Consider the following 15,140-nt stretch of genomic DNA (forward strand, 5'->3'; position numbering starts at 1 on the left):
AGTGAGCTGGTGACTCTTCACCAGCCCTCTGTGTGCCTGTCATTCAGGGTGCACAGAGCTGTTGCATTGATTTATGAAGCATGAAGCACATGAAGCAATAGAGCTGTTTATATTGTTCACTTATTTATTTAAACTTGCCAAATAAAAGATTTGCAGTGGAGCATCTTCTCCTGTGGTATTATTAAATAATTAAGAAAACCCCTCATCAGTTACAGCCACACATTAGACAAAGATTACAGTTCAGACTGGACAGTGCAGCAGTAAATATAGAACCAAACATATTTACATTTTATTGGATTTTTCTCATTCATTGGATCTTACTGTAATAATTCTAAATCTGAGCTGATCGCAGACTTTGAGGAGAAGCAGAAAATGAAGCTATTCAACATCATCCTGCTAAATAAACTCTGGCTATATTCCCTACTGTCTTCTGCCAACTGGTTATAAAACTGGACACACTTGGAGCTTTACTGGGAGTTGTGGCCCTAGTTACTGCTGATAGACGAACAGGTGTCAGCCCTATGTTCCAACAGCCCTATGTTCCCACATTTCTTAGAACTTTTTTTTCACAGAAATTTTTGAAAATTAGGGTTAGGGTTAGTGTTAGGGCTGTGGGAATATAGGGCTGTGGGAACATAGACACGCTCCCGATGAACAACAACAAGCATCTGGATTGTTTTGTCAAGGATGGATGCTTTTCCCAGACAAACATGGATCAGATAGATAAAGAAAATGTGAAAAAATGATAATCATAATAATGCTATCAGTGAGATTCATTTTCTTTGTTTTTATGGCAAACGAATTAGACTCATATACGAGTATAGGGAGGTGGAAACAGAGTGTGGTAACACAACTGCACAAAACATACAAACTGAAACAACTGATTAACTGATAAACTAAAGATCCACAAGGCCGGACTCTGCCATCATGATATTATCATATGTGTGTGATAAACACAGTGGAAACCTCTCATCGTTTGTGTGATCACCATTACAGTGAAAACTTGGGGCAGAATTATCGCTGTACAAATGCTGTCTAGATAATTTGGGTCTGTTTACAGTAAACTGCCTCCTACTGACGCTGTCACATGCTCAGTCTCTCTTCTAACTTATGTGTGCCAGGTTTTTTTGACTGACAGTGTTTACTGCTGTGGCTACATCTCTGAGCTGCTGTGTGTGTGCTCACACCGGCTGTGTCTTTGCTGCTGCAGCTCTGTCTCTCTACATAGAGTTTACAGGTTACTGAATGTTGGACTTCTTTTCATTATTAATTAATTTCTGATTTATTTTTGACAGAAAATGTCTCTAAAATGTCTCTGTCTCTGCATGCAGCTGCTAAAATGGTTAAAATATATTGATATTTTTTCATGTCTGTGTCATACTCAGATTCAGACTAGAAACTACAGTGAAGGAGTCAGTTTAGTATGATGTTGCGAGTATGATGTCACTATGACATCAACAGGTCTTTTCTCTATTTTTGCTGAGAGCCACACATTAAAAATAGTCGAAACGCAGAATCTATAGATCATGTGACGCAGCCGCGACGTGTGAAATGCTCTAACCCGTTAACATGGCGCCGAAATGAAAACCCAAGACGTTCCGCAGCCGCCATGCACACGCCACGCATCCGGTGTGTTCTTGGCCTTAACAACCACTAACAGCTGTCCCTGTGTGTGTTTACTATGTGTGTTTGTGTGTACGTGCATGCCCACGCACCGTGAGATATCTTCACTGCTGTGGCTCAGTGAGTTATTTTGCCCTCCCAGCATTTTGGGACTTTAACAGTGTAATTATCAGAGCCTCTCTATCACAGCAGCAGGTGAGTTACTTGACAGGAGTGTGATGCTTTAACCCTGAACACTCAGACTGGGCCTGGAGCAGGAAAAAGCCACACTTTATTTTATCTTTAAATCAGTAAATATTGAAGGAGTCCTTGTGCTTACTTTATAATCGAGTAATAAATAAAGAGATGTCAGTCAGACGGTTATTTGCATGAGGAATATAGACCAAGGGAAAAAGTAACGATCATGTGACCCAGACAGACACTATCAGTGGTTTACGCTGTGTTTTATTTTTTTTAAATACAGCTATAGGCACCGCTAACATGTAATAAAACAAAAATAAATTGAGACATACTGTATGTGGATTATAATTAAAGACTCGTCTTTCTACAGTTGTGTTCTTTGTCTTTATCTTATGACAACACCAGCGGGTCCATTAACGATGCTGCAGAGGAGGCCCGTCCCCTGTCGTAACAACTCATCCTTCCTCCGGGTCTTCCTCCTGAACAACAAGCTTCTTTAACATTCCACACGTTGACCGGACGTGATAACCGCTCCACCTGCCATTGAAATTCCCCTCAGCCCACCTTTCCTGGGAGATTTATCCCCTTGGTCATGCTGTATTTACAGAGACAGCAGGCTATCAGACAGTAAACCGCTGTGAGCAATCAAGACCACGTTAAGTTTGTCCAACAACCTGCACAGAATTAAATCTAGATCCACAGCCTCGGGCGAGGGACAGACCTGACTTTGATTGCTTTTTCAAAATGTTTGAAAAGCTTTTTGAGCTGCTATTTTCCTATTATTACTGCTACATATTCAGCAAAGTGGAAAAAAAAAGCAAAGGAATGTAGCCTCATAAAGAAACTTTCTCAACAATAACACACACACACAGAGGGAATGAATTTGCCATTTTTATGTTATTACATTATGCCTGAGACAAAAGGACAACTACAATCTTTTGCCTTTTTTCTTTCCTTTGTTTCTTCTTTGTCTATTAAAAACTCTATTAAAAATGAAAAGCCCTGAACACCAGTGAGTCAGTGTGTGGTTTGAGGAAAATATTATTGATTGAAGTGCGTTTGCACTTCGAGAGCTCAGTAATTCCCAAACATCAAACACAGAGATCAGCGACGGCGGACCAAGAGGAGAGCGAATATTTTCAGCTCCACTGGTGGAAAGTAAAAAAGATGATGAATTGCGGGACTTGACCCCGTGGCTGCACAGCATGACATCATACTTATCTGTGTGCAGCCTCGGGAGACATCACACAGTAACATAATCACCCGTCCTCAGATCAGTTTGAGTCCATTACTATCTCTGAATAAGACTCCCAGCTAGAAACGTGAAGCAGGAAAGACAAGAGGGAAATTGTCTGCTGTGATTAACTCGTGCTGCAGGACAATGCGGTATCACATGTTCCCTGCTCTGGAGAGTGTGTGTGGTCATGTATACATGAGATCATGTATTTTAAGGTGTGTGTTGTGGGTTCTGCTTTTTGTTCCTGCTGTTCCACCTGAATGTCGTCTCTGTTCAGGAGGTGGCACTAGATTCAGGTTCAGGTACTCTGGGCAGAAAGGAACTGCTGCAGCTCATACAGTGTGTGACCCCTCCCCCACCCCACACCCCAACATAGCTGCCATTTTTGGTAAGGAAATTTTATTTTTTACAATAACTTCTTGTCATTGCTCCAAAATGGCATCGCCGGATAACCGATATGTCTCGATTATTTTTTCTTCTGCCATTCCAAAAAGAGTGACACGAACAGAAAAGATGCGTTCTCTCCGTTGCCTGTCGTGCCTACGCCGCCTCCTTGCAACAATGGCCGCAGCCATCTGAGCGCACGGCCGTGCCAGGTAGCCTAAGACTTGACTTTCAAACGTGCTAAATATAGATGCAAAAATAATCCGCGCAATTAGTTTCAGGTTTGGTAAATCACATTGCAAAATGATTCTATTTGCATCTACTCCTCCCAATATTTTGCGCGTTCTGGCAGGAACGCCTATATTGCATATTCATGAAGGCAGAAGCGCAAAATGGAGAGCGCGTGTTATTTTGCCCGACCGACAGACGCAATCCTCGGTGCGCCCGGTTGGTAGATCAGCATCAACATGTGTTTGCGCGTTTTTACGCACGCAAAGCTTTAGTAAATCAGGCCCAATGTATTTAGAAACAATTTATTATGTTATTTGGCCTTAGAGACCCCGACTAAATCTCATGTTAGCTTTGTTGCATTTTGCTACGTGTGTGTTACTCTGATAATAAACACCAACCCCTGCTACATTTGCTGGGTCTAAGCCACCTCCTTTCCTTTTCTTTGTTGTTTTGGTTTGTTAGCGTAACCTTGTGAACTTTGTGTTACTCCCTATGTTCCTCTGAACATTTTCTTAAGAGAGTCGTAACATCAGCAATGCAAGGAAGTGGGGTTTGCTGCCTTGTCAGAACAAACTGTAGATTGTTTGCTTAGTGTGGGGACATACCGTATGTTAAAATTGCAATTACATTACCCACTTTCAACACTAATTAAGTGATAATATTTTATTTGCAAACCACCTGGTCATTTATTCAGCACGGTGCGATCCCTGGTTCTCCAAAGGAACCTCTCAGTCATTTTTGACACATTATTGATGTGTTATTCCACTTTTTTCTTAACAGCATCTGTTGTTAGATCTAACTGAACCAGATGTTGAGAAAACTTCAGGATGTACTAAGAACAACAATGAGGCAATAAAGTCAACTTTTTCAGAAGGATATTATAACTACATCCTTTGCCTTGTTGTATTGGCTCAGTTTTATTTGGGATATTTTTCAGGACAGAGTCTTATGTTTTAGTTCCTCCTGTCACCTAGTGGTCAAAGTTGGCATTGAACCTGTATTAAGTGACGAGTTCAGTTTAATTTTTAGTCATTCGTCATGTGCTCAGCCAGGAGGTTGGTTTCTGCCACTTTTTCTTTGGTTTATCCCGATTTGGCGTCATCTGTAATTAATATAATGTTGGTTATTTAAAAGACATCTTTAGGTTTATTAACAGCAGAAAGCTAACTTTAAGTGTGTGATAAATCCATGGCAACAGCTTCTATTGTAATATTGACATAATGTCTTTTGTATTTTGTGTTTTTCAGTTTTACACTTTTTCTCATTGAAATCTACTAAAGCTCATATGGACTGCTTCTTAGAGGATGGATGTGAGAGTGTTGAAAAACTGAGTATATGGCAGAGTTACAGTGCTCAGTGAGGACAGGACAGTAAAAAGAAGGCACATTCATCGGATGAAGGCAACCAATCGCAGAATCATGGAAAAAGAGGATTGTGAACAGAAAGCTGCTGAAATGGACATTAAGTTACAAAAAGGCTAAGCTTGAAGCTTCACTCCAGGCACTTAATCTAGAAAGAGAAGCTGAGGCTGTGCAAAGGTTTCATCAAGATGTCTCTGGGAGAGCATAAGAAGAGAATTTTATTTGTTTCCGATGCTGTGCTTCTACCAGCCATCATGCCAAAAATTAAGAAAAAAAACTCAGTGAAATGCACAGAATGCAGTAGTGAGAAACATACTGCTGCTCACCATGCCACAAACACTGACTCCAGTCCTAACCTCCCTGTCCACAGAGAACGGTGGGGAGGGAGAGCAACAAGAAGACATTTTCTCCAACTGCACCAATGTGGCCTTGGCAACAGTGGAAAATCGTGTTCAAATATTTGCTTGGTTAACGTCTATCCAGCAGGTCACCGTAAAGACCTCAGAAGACTGTATGCAATATTAGACAACAAGAGCAACATGTCATTGGCACATACTGAATTCTTCGATATCTTTGACATTCGTGGAACAGAAGCACCATACACACTGACAGCCCAACAACAGCAGAGATCCCCACACCCGAAGTCGTCTCTCACCAACATCTGAGGACATTCCTTCTCCCAATTCTGAGATTCTGCTTCTGATTGGGAGAGACATGTTGAGGGCCCTAAATGGCCATAAATGGCAGATAAACCTGTCTTAGGATGGTCATTGGCGATGTCTGCAGTAATGGGTTTCACAGGTCTGCTACAGTATGAAAACATGCATCCTTGACAATGAGAGGCCTACTCTGTTATCTGAGTGTGAGAACAAGATCAGAGTTAAAGATCAAGCAACTCACTCTTCCACAAAACAGTTCAAGACCATCAGCTTGCACCCTCGATATTGGAAAGGAATACTTCCAAGATGACTCCAACAGCTGAGCCGCTCCCTCGCCATTTCGACAACCTCTGCGACGGCTTCCCAACAACCGGGAGTATGCTGTCAAACGCTTTGCATTGCTGCCGCAGACTTTTGAGAGAAAGCCAAAGATGAAAACACACTTCTTCAAGTTAATGCAAAGGCTGTTAGACAACTGTCATGCAGAGCTTGTGCCTCCCCTCGAAGAGGGCAAAGAGTGCTGGTACCCGCCTACATTTGGAGTTTACCATCCGCAAAAAAACAGATCAGATACATGTTGTCTTTGATTCATCTGCACAATAAGATGGGCTCTCCCTCACTGATATTCCTTTGAAAGGCCCAGCCCTTAACAACAGCCTGCTTGGAATCCTTCTAAGATTGGCTACTGCCCTGCTGACTGTTAGCTCAAAGGAAAGATTAAAAGAGATTAAAAAAGAAAGGAAATCCACATAACTTTTGAATTGACAAAAGCCACCCACAGACTGGCCAGACATCTCTCTGAATGTCTGTCCCAGAAACCTTCCCTATAAAAAGACGGTCACCTCCACACCTCTGCTGCTGCTGCATCATCACCTTCTCCCCTGTTCCAGACTCCACCGCTCTGAATCAGCTGCTCCAACAGACACACAGGTAGCAACCACCTCTGTCCAAACCTCATTCTAAATTTAACACCACTGTTTCCAGTGACAGCCACGTTTCCATTTATTCACCTGTTCATTCACTAGCATCACTGTACGTGTAGTTAGCAGTTTGTTGTTGATGATTTGAATGAACGCCTGTTCAAAGGTTTGAGTCCAGAGATGCGTCATTCTTGTATTTGGGAAATGAAGATGCATGATAGGAACAAGCGTGTCTTTTAACTTTCATTCACAGCTGTTTCTTCTGATAATAATAAAACCAAAGCTAGCCATGTTGAAGGTTAACATCCACTTCAGTCCCAAACCCTTTACACAGTCCCAGGGAGCAGCTACACCTACAGCACTGGACATGATACGACTATTTATATTATATAAAGTAGATTATAATATTTAATCTGTTGCTAGCACAACCACACCTCTAGGCTCATGTGTTGTCCATGATCAAGCTGCACTGCAGAAACTGTTTCCACTCATATCCGCTGTGTGATGTGAGTGATCATGAGTTGGCTCTGTTGTGTAACTGAATACACGACTTCTGTTGTTCACTCATGTGTTCTGAATGTATAGCGAGAAATGTTCCGTATATAGTGGACACATAGCATCATGCAATGCATCGTGAAAAGTAGTGCACAACCAATGGTCACTAACGAGCAATATATACCATCATGCATTGCGTTTGTCCTGAGAGACAGAAAAACAGTGCGGAGAAAATTGCAGAAGTGTGTGAAATTTTTTTTTTTCATTTTACTGATGAGCTCACAATAGTTAGTTGTATAACTGAGTTAGTGATTTCAGACACAACCAAGCATTTCAAGCTGACCAATCACAGGTGGACCCGGACGCAGACACACAGGAAGGCTGAAGTAGTGACCAAGCTTTTAGATGGCAGGTAGGTATCCAGAAACAAACCGGGAAATAAACACAGGTAAACAGGAAAACTAACAGGAGCTAACACAGGATTCAGCTCATGAGGAAGACGAGGGAAAATCCACAGACCGAGTGCCAAAGAGTGAGGAGAACACAGCGGCTGAATACACGAGGAAGGCAGTGGTGACTGGGAACAGGTGAAACTAATTCTCAATCGGGAAAGGCAGTATATTGAGGGGAGGTCTGCCATGGGGATAAAAATAAGTGCACACTCACTGTTTGCAGGAGCCAAGGTAAACAGTCCCATCACAAAAAGAAAGAACCGTCCACACGCTAACAATGAGGGTGAGAATGTTTCAGGCACAGGACCGTCGTCAGCTAAGAGCAGAGACAATGTCATTCTAGACACCGCTGACCAATCAGGAGAAAGGAGGTAAGAGGGAGGAAGTAACTTAGCTCATCAGTTAGTCACATGTTGTTACAAAAGCTACAAAGACATGGGAGTGAATATACAGACATCAAATATAAATAAATATTAACAAAGTTTTATATTCACATCTAGTTGTTTCGTGTTCTGTTCTGCTGATCTGCCGTCCTTTAAACTTTTCTTTCACCATTTTGATTTGTCACTGGGACACTTGATGTTGGATCCATGTGAAGAGGAGATGAAAGTCGTTCTTTCTCAGGTCTTTTTTATTGAAGTTTTGTTTTTTGTTTATTTTCGTGAATGTTTCCTGATCCAAACCAACAGAGATTTTAGAATCCTTTGAAAGAAATCTCAGATGTGTGTTTGGCTTGAATAAATAAAAAATAAAACTGACTGTATTTTCAATTATGATGAGCTGATAACAGTGACAACATCTTTACATCATTTTTTTTTTATGGTAATATATATTTACCCTCTGTAAATCTGAGTTGGCACCAGGACTGAACTGGGAGGAAGACACAGGTTTTTATTTATTTGTTGTTTGCACAGGTCAGAATTGATTTTGGCAGCTTGTTGTAATTTGTGCTACTTTTCATACCACACCAAATCACAGAGGTTTTCAAACTGTAAGGAAGGTGCAGAGTAAGACCGGAGACAGACAGACTGTGTAAGGTGAGAAGGACAGGTGTATACTGATGTTCTAAGAACAACAGGTTGTTATTGTATACTGACAATGCATCAGTGGCATGATTAAGGAAAGCTACTTCACGTATATGTTGAGAAACTTTTCTTATTGAAAATGAAAAATGATATAGTATATGCTGACATAAATACACACATAGAAATATCAAGTCTCACAATATTCAGATCAAACACAAACAGCCTTAATGTCCTGTTGCTGTTGAACTTAGACTTTTATTTTGGAAGATATATTTGGCCAAACAATATTTACCAATATCAAGAAACAGCACAATATAACACTGATTGAATGACACTACAGGCTGATAAATATGAGGTTTATTTCCATAAAAATACCCAGAGGAAACAGAGTGTACAGTACAGCAGTGAAGACAGTGAAGCTCCGTCTTCATCTGGTTTTCTGATAAAACACCACAGTGAAGAGCTGCCGCTGTGTGTGTGATATACAGCAGTGACCCGTCACAGGAAACACCCTCTGTGCCTCTGGCGTAATGACTAAATTCACATTTGTGACTTCAGCATCAATGATAACACTCGAGTCACAAGACACACCCACGGCATGAGAAAAGAAAAATAAGCACAATGATGATTACATGAGAGGCTCAGACCGGGGCCACCTCCCTGAGAAAGGCCTCCGTCCCCGGCCTGAAGCGCATGGAAACAGAGCCAGAGATGATGGAGTAGAGACGTTGTTGCGGGGCAGCTCCCTCCAACTGGAAACCAGCTGCTCAGGTCAGGGATCGGACTGGGCAGGAGCACTGAGGCGACACTGTAATGACAGAAGCTACCTGCAAAACACAAGCAGAGCGGACAATAGGCATCAATCACCCAGCAGACACCGCTGCCTCACACATCAGGGATGGCGCTGTCAGCGTTCTCAAAGCACAAGCACAATGTAGATCCCTGCTGTGGGATTGTTATTCCCTTTCATTTGTAAATTTTTAATTGGTAAGAAACCGATTTATTCTTTTCATTCCAAAAGTCTCACAGGTTGTGGGAAGTAATTTATGATTGGTGGTCAACGGTTGAGTTTTAATTAAGTCCAGGCCACAGTTCACGGTGCAGAAGAGGGAAGGGGTTCATTAATCACCGACCAGCAGACCGGCCTTGTACATGAAAGGCCAGAGCGCATCACTTTTGTCTGAATTACAGTTAATAGTTGGCCAACAGGAAACATGTGAGTGAATAAAGCCACAGAAGGAAGAAGATTCAGAGGATTATGTCAGCGTTTGACGAACAGAAATAAATTAAATCTGATCAAAATATGGATTTAGAAATCAGTCCGGGGCACTTCACAAATCTGTGTACACTGACTGATGTTCCAATTCAAAGGTTAATATCAGCTCTGGTTTATTGATCCAAGCCTTCTCACAATGACAGGAAACTCCAAAAGATGAAAAATTAGCTTTATTTGAAAAGTTTTGGGTCAGTTTTCAAGTCAAAGGTTTTTTTGGATGGAGTCAGCTTCGCCTGACAAGCACTACAATCCGTTAATGGAAAGTCCTGTGCAGAGCTGACAGGAAACGACTGATAGCCAGAAGACATGGATGAAGGAAAAGCTTGGATTGAGAGTAGTAGAAATTAATATTTGTTGTTTGAGTTATTGGGCTTCACAATGTGCTATATATATATACTGTATATCATGTAAACATCCAACAAGAAGAAAAATAAATACATTAAAATACAAAAAATAAATAAGTAAATACCCAATATATATAAAATACCAAACAATCCAGGTAACTATAACAAAAAACAACAACAAAAAAGAGGTGTACTTTTCTGATACCCAAAACCAGTGTTGTGCCAGTTCACACTTAAAATGAATTAGCTCAAAGTTCAGTACATACAGACCAAAATTAATTAATTCATGTTCATAGTTCATTTTTTTAAATTATGAACTAAGTTCACAGTTCCAAAAATGAACTAGTTCATGCTCACTTGTTCCATTTTAAAAAAAAAATGAATAGGCTGATATTGTTTTTCAATAGAACCTCCTTCTACCATCCATCACCAGCCCCAAATCTCTGCCACTTCCAATTAAATTCATTATTGTACACCACTGAAGAATCACAGATACGAGTTACATTTATAATCTTTATATAAATATAATCTGTCTGAGTCTTCACTTGTTTGTTCATGAAACTGCTTCAAATGCTCAAATAAACTGGCTTCAGCAGTAGTAGCCAAGCTGGGCCGTATCTATGGAGACGTCATGCGGAGTGCCGTAAAACTGTTGTATGTTCACGTTCAACATTTGTAAACTGATTCGTATTCAATGAACAGCGTTCACTGAACACATTCATGCACACCACTGCTCAAAACCCTTTATAAGAAAGTGTGTACAAGAAAAAAGAAGACATTATACAAATGATTCCAATAATCCATCCAATTATCAATTATCCATCTCTCACATATTTTCCTGTTGCTACCTGATAAAAAAGTAATTCTTTCCATTTTAAAGATTTCATGAGTAATGTCAATCATCCACAGGTGTCTCTGGTATGAGCCACTTTCTATTGCAAGCAGCATTTAGAATCTGAAATAAATATCCGTCCAAAGAAGTAGCATTTTCTAATGACAGGGCGCCATGTACCGGGTCTCTAGGTCATATGGGATGTCCACCTGAAATACCTTTTATAAAACTTTGCGAACCGTTCGCCTCAGGACGGAATTAGTAACAGACATAACCAAAACATATGATAATGATTTAACTTAACACACTTTTAACCAAGGCCACAAGAGCTTAATAATGAGGAAGTGCTCTATCCAATCAGAATGCAGGCACCATATGCTAGTTAGTGGTTTTCAAACCAAGTAACTTAGGGCAAGTTAATGTCTCAAGACGCACCTGTATTCATATCAGTGTTAAACAGCCTCTATAACACGTGTTCTCTCTCTCTTAGCACTCTGTAAACATTTGTTTTTATTTACTGATGCCAAATAAAATTGGACAAACGACCATTTTGCTCATGAAATATTTAACAAAATAATTCAAGAACCCATTTAAACCAGACAGGTCACAAATTAAAAATGAGGTAATGGAACTGAAGAGAGGGAGAGACAGAAAAGTGTGTGTATTTGTGCGTGTGAGTGTGTGTGTGCGCGTGTGTGTGTGTGTGTGTGTGAGAGAGAGAGAGAGAGAGAGAGACAGACAGGAGTAGATCTAGCCGTGGTCGAGCAAGATGTAATCACTCTTTACAGACCGAGCTCAGAAGAAAGACATATACTGAGATTGAAAACTAACTGCCATGAATACAACCACAGTATCAATGCAGCGGAAAAGACAATGTGTTGTCGGAAACTGTAAATGTAACATCAATTTGAATCTGCATTAAAACGTTTGCTATTGCAAATACATTTTCCTACTTAAAGGCTTGTTAGACACTCGTGCCTGTCGCTGCTCGCAGATTCTTTTCATCTTTGGTGGTCCTACAGAGAGGGCCAGTACTGAACGCTAAGTCACACAGGTAGGTAGTGTGGAAAACAAAGCAGGGTGTCAGGATCCTAGTGTTTGTCTGTCTGGAGCTGGGCGGAGCTGACCTGCACACCTGCCGGCTGTCAGTAATCAAGCCACCTGCCAGCCATCTGCAATCAAGTCACCTTCACTCCTGTCTGCAGAAAAAACCCTGGTCCAGTCCACAGCTCTTCGCCAGATTGTCAGCTAACCTAAGTGGTGTAGTATATCGGCTCAGAGAATCGTCAGTGTCTCATTCTTTAGTTCTCTTGCTAGCTTTATAGCTCAGTTCCTGACCGTGTTTTTTCCCCTTGTTTTCAGGTCCTGCTTCTGCCGCCACCCTTCCAAACCCCAGCAGCCAAGCTACCCTTCCAAGATCCAGCAACCCCTGCCCCGCTCCAGCCGCTCCTACCTTTGCGTAATAAACACTGCTGTGTTTTCTACAGCAATTCAGTGTCTTGTCTGCATTGTGGGTCCAGACCTCCATCCGTCATGACACAGGGAGGGATGTGGTTGGGTAGTCTGATGAAGAAGCCAACCAAACCTGATCTAGTGGGAGTTCACTAAATTTGAGTTTCATTGTCTGGTAAATACGGAGCTCTGCACATTCCCCTAGGAATGCGCGATATAAACGCTATACGATATAAACGATAAAAAATGGCCTACGATAGAGATTTGAATTATATCCCCTATCACGATAACGCATGTTGATCACGCAATCGCAAGGCATGCTGGGTGTACCTTAATGGCGATTTTACTGCTCCACTGACACCTTTTTTTCCTCATAAAAAATAACCTCACGATCGGAGAGATGTACTAAATGATGTTATTCATTCTGTAATGTAGATATAATAAAACCCCAAACTTATGTCTTACTTAATAACATAAAACGAAATTCAATATAGACTGATCTGCTAATTTAAATACATTTATATTTATTTAGATTGTGTTATATATACTTATAACATGTTGCAGCCCCAGAGGAAACGCTGTTGTTCAGTCCAGTATAAACATGAAGCTTCACTTTACATTCAGACAAACTAATGTTGCGGCTGCAGTTGTTAATTTCATCTGTGAAACCAACATTTATCTTCTTGGCTACAACGCACGCATGCATCCTCTCATTTGGTAAACAACATGGCCGAAGGCGAAACGGAGCGGGTAGAACTGATTAAAAAGGCCGGTGCAACGTCCATTATTTGGAATTGGTTCGGATTCAAACCGTCCGACGTGGAGCAGAAAACCATTCTCTGTAGAGTGTGTGGGGGAACTGTTCTAGCTAAGACCGGCAACACAACAAATCTCTTCTACCACCTAAAAGCTAAACATGCTATCGAATACGAAGAGTGCCAGCGGATGCAGACAAACCCAAGCTTCAGTCGCAAGAACGCGGGAAAGAAACAACAGGAACTGATACAGTCCTCCATCCAACAGTCATTTTCAAAAGCTACTCCTTACAGTCGGAAGAGCGCGCGATGGAACGAAATTACAAGGGCCATAACTGTTTACTTGTGTGAGGACATGGTCCCTTTTCAAACGGTAGAGAAACGTGGCTTTAAAGCCATGATCAGAGCTATTGATCCACGATACGAGCTGCCTAACCGCAAATACTTTTCAGACACAGAGATGCCAAGGTTGTACGCCGAGCTCCGCGAAAAGGTTGAAAAAGAGCTGTGTGACTTGAAATACTTTGCCACTACAACGGACCTGTGGTCGAGCCGTACCATGGACCTTTTCCTCAGCCTGACCGTTCACTATATAACGGACGATTGGAATCGTGGCAGCCGGTGTTTGCAGACATCGTGTTTCCCTACTGAACATAGGGCCGAGGAGATATCACAAGGACTCAAGGATGCACTCGAGTCATGGGGTATGAAAGGAGAACGCCAAGTGTGCATCACCACGGACAACGGATCGAACGTGGTCAAAGCAGCGTCTGTAAATGATTGGACCAGGCTGCAACGCTTCGGGCACAGGTTGCACCTCACCATCAGCAGGTTAAAACATTTTGTGCATAATATTATAATATTTTAACATCATACTGTAATATTTGCCTATAATACTGCATAGTAATGTAGACTTTGCCTCTGTTCAGTTGCACTATGCTATTTTTTAAATGTAGCATTTATGTTAAGTAATGTTCATTCAATCCTAATCAAGCATTAAGGTGTGTGTGTTTGTGTGAGGAGCTCGGAGTACGTCCAACTGGGGGGAGACCCTGAGGTAGAACCAGAACTTGTTGGAGGGATTACTTAGCCCATCTGGCCTTGGAACGCCTCAGGAGCCCCCAGGAGGAGCTGGAAAGAGGGATGTCTAGGATGCCCTGCTTAGTCTACTGCCACCACCCACCGACCCTGGATAAGCGGAGGAAAATGAATGGATGAATGGATGTTGATGATTCCTGTTTGAATGGGTCTTGAATCCAGTCATAGTCCTCAAGGTCAGCCCCACGTGTAAAATAGCATTCAAGTCTCTCTCATCTGAAGGTGTGTGGCGAATGCGGCGCACTCCCTGGCTGCCTGTGGTGCAGCTAATGCTAGTGGGAACATGTCCATGGAGCCCTGGTCCAGAGCCTCGTGCCACAGGGGAAGCTTGTCCATAAACTCCCAAATCCTGCCCTGAAGCTTGGTGTTTAACTCCTATTCATGAAGTTCATAGACATGACAGGACTTTCCTCCATGACAGCCAGCGTACCTGTGTGGAGAGTAAGGCTTCAGTGATTAGCTTCCATCTCAGCACACAGGTAAGGATGACACCTGGAGGGAGCAATACACCACCTTCCATGGCCTCTGACTTGAAGGTGCAATAAGTCCCATCGCATGCCATAGGCCACCGTCTGATGAAGCAAAATAACCACACTGTCCGCAAAAAGCAGAGGTGATTCTGAGGTCTCCAAACCGGATACTTTCTTCCCCCTGGCTGCACCTTGACCCCTCCACTATCCTAGCAAAGGGTAAAGAGCTGGTTCACTGTTAAAGTACATGCCCAGATCCAAATCTGCATTGATCCTCCTGGAATTCCAGGGGAAGGCTGAGCAGTGTGATACCCTGATAACTAGAGCACACTCTCCAGTCCCCCTC

General features: G+C 41.9%; 1 protein-coding gene and 1 long non-coding RNA gene across 5 annotated transcripts in view; one reads left to right on the plus strand and one right to left on the minus strand.

Annotated features, from left to right (window-relative positions):
- Positions 1-1,699: 1,699 nt before the first annotated feature.
- LOC130172645 (uncharacterized) lies at positions 1,700-2,810 on the plus strand. The gene is made up of 2 exons (XR_008828311.1): positions 1,700-1,818; positions 2,209-2,810. It is a non-coding gene; the product is annotated as an uncharacterized LOC130172645 (long non-coding RNA).
- A 5,987-nt stretch (positions 2,811-8,797) lies between these two features.
- The window catches only part of tsnare1 (T-SNARE Domain Containing 1), a 179,824-nt gene continuing 173,481 nt past the window's right edge, over positions 8,798-15,140 (minus strand). For all 4 annotated transcript variants that reach the window (XM_056381151.1, XM_056381152.1, XM_056381150.1 and 1 more), the window contains one exon: positions 8,798-9,394. The gene's annotated coding sequence lies outside the window, so the exon portion shown is untranslated. The remainder of the gene's footprint in view (positions 9,395-15,140) is intronic.

The sequence above is a fragment of the Seriola aureovittata genome, chromosome 7 (assembly GCF_021018895.1).
Source record: "Seriola aureovittata isolate HTS-2021-v1 ecotype China chromosome 7, ASM2101889v1, whole genome shotgun sequence".
Classification (NCBI taxonomy): Eukaryota; Metazoa; Chordata; class Actinopteri; order Carangiformes; family Carangidae; genus Seriola; species Seriola aureovittata.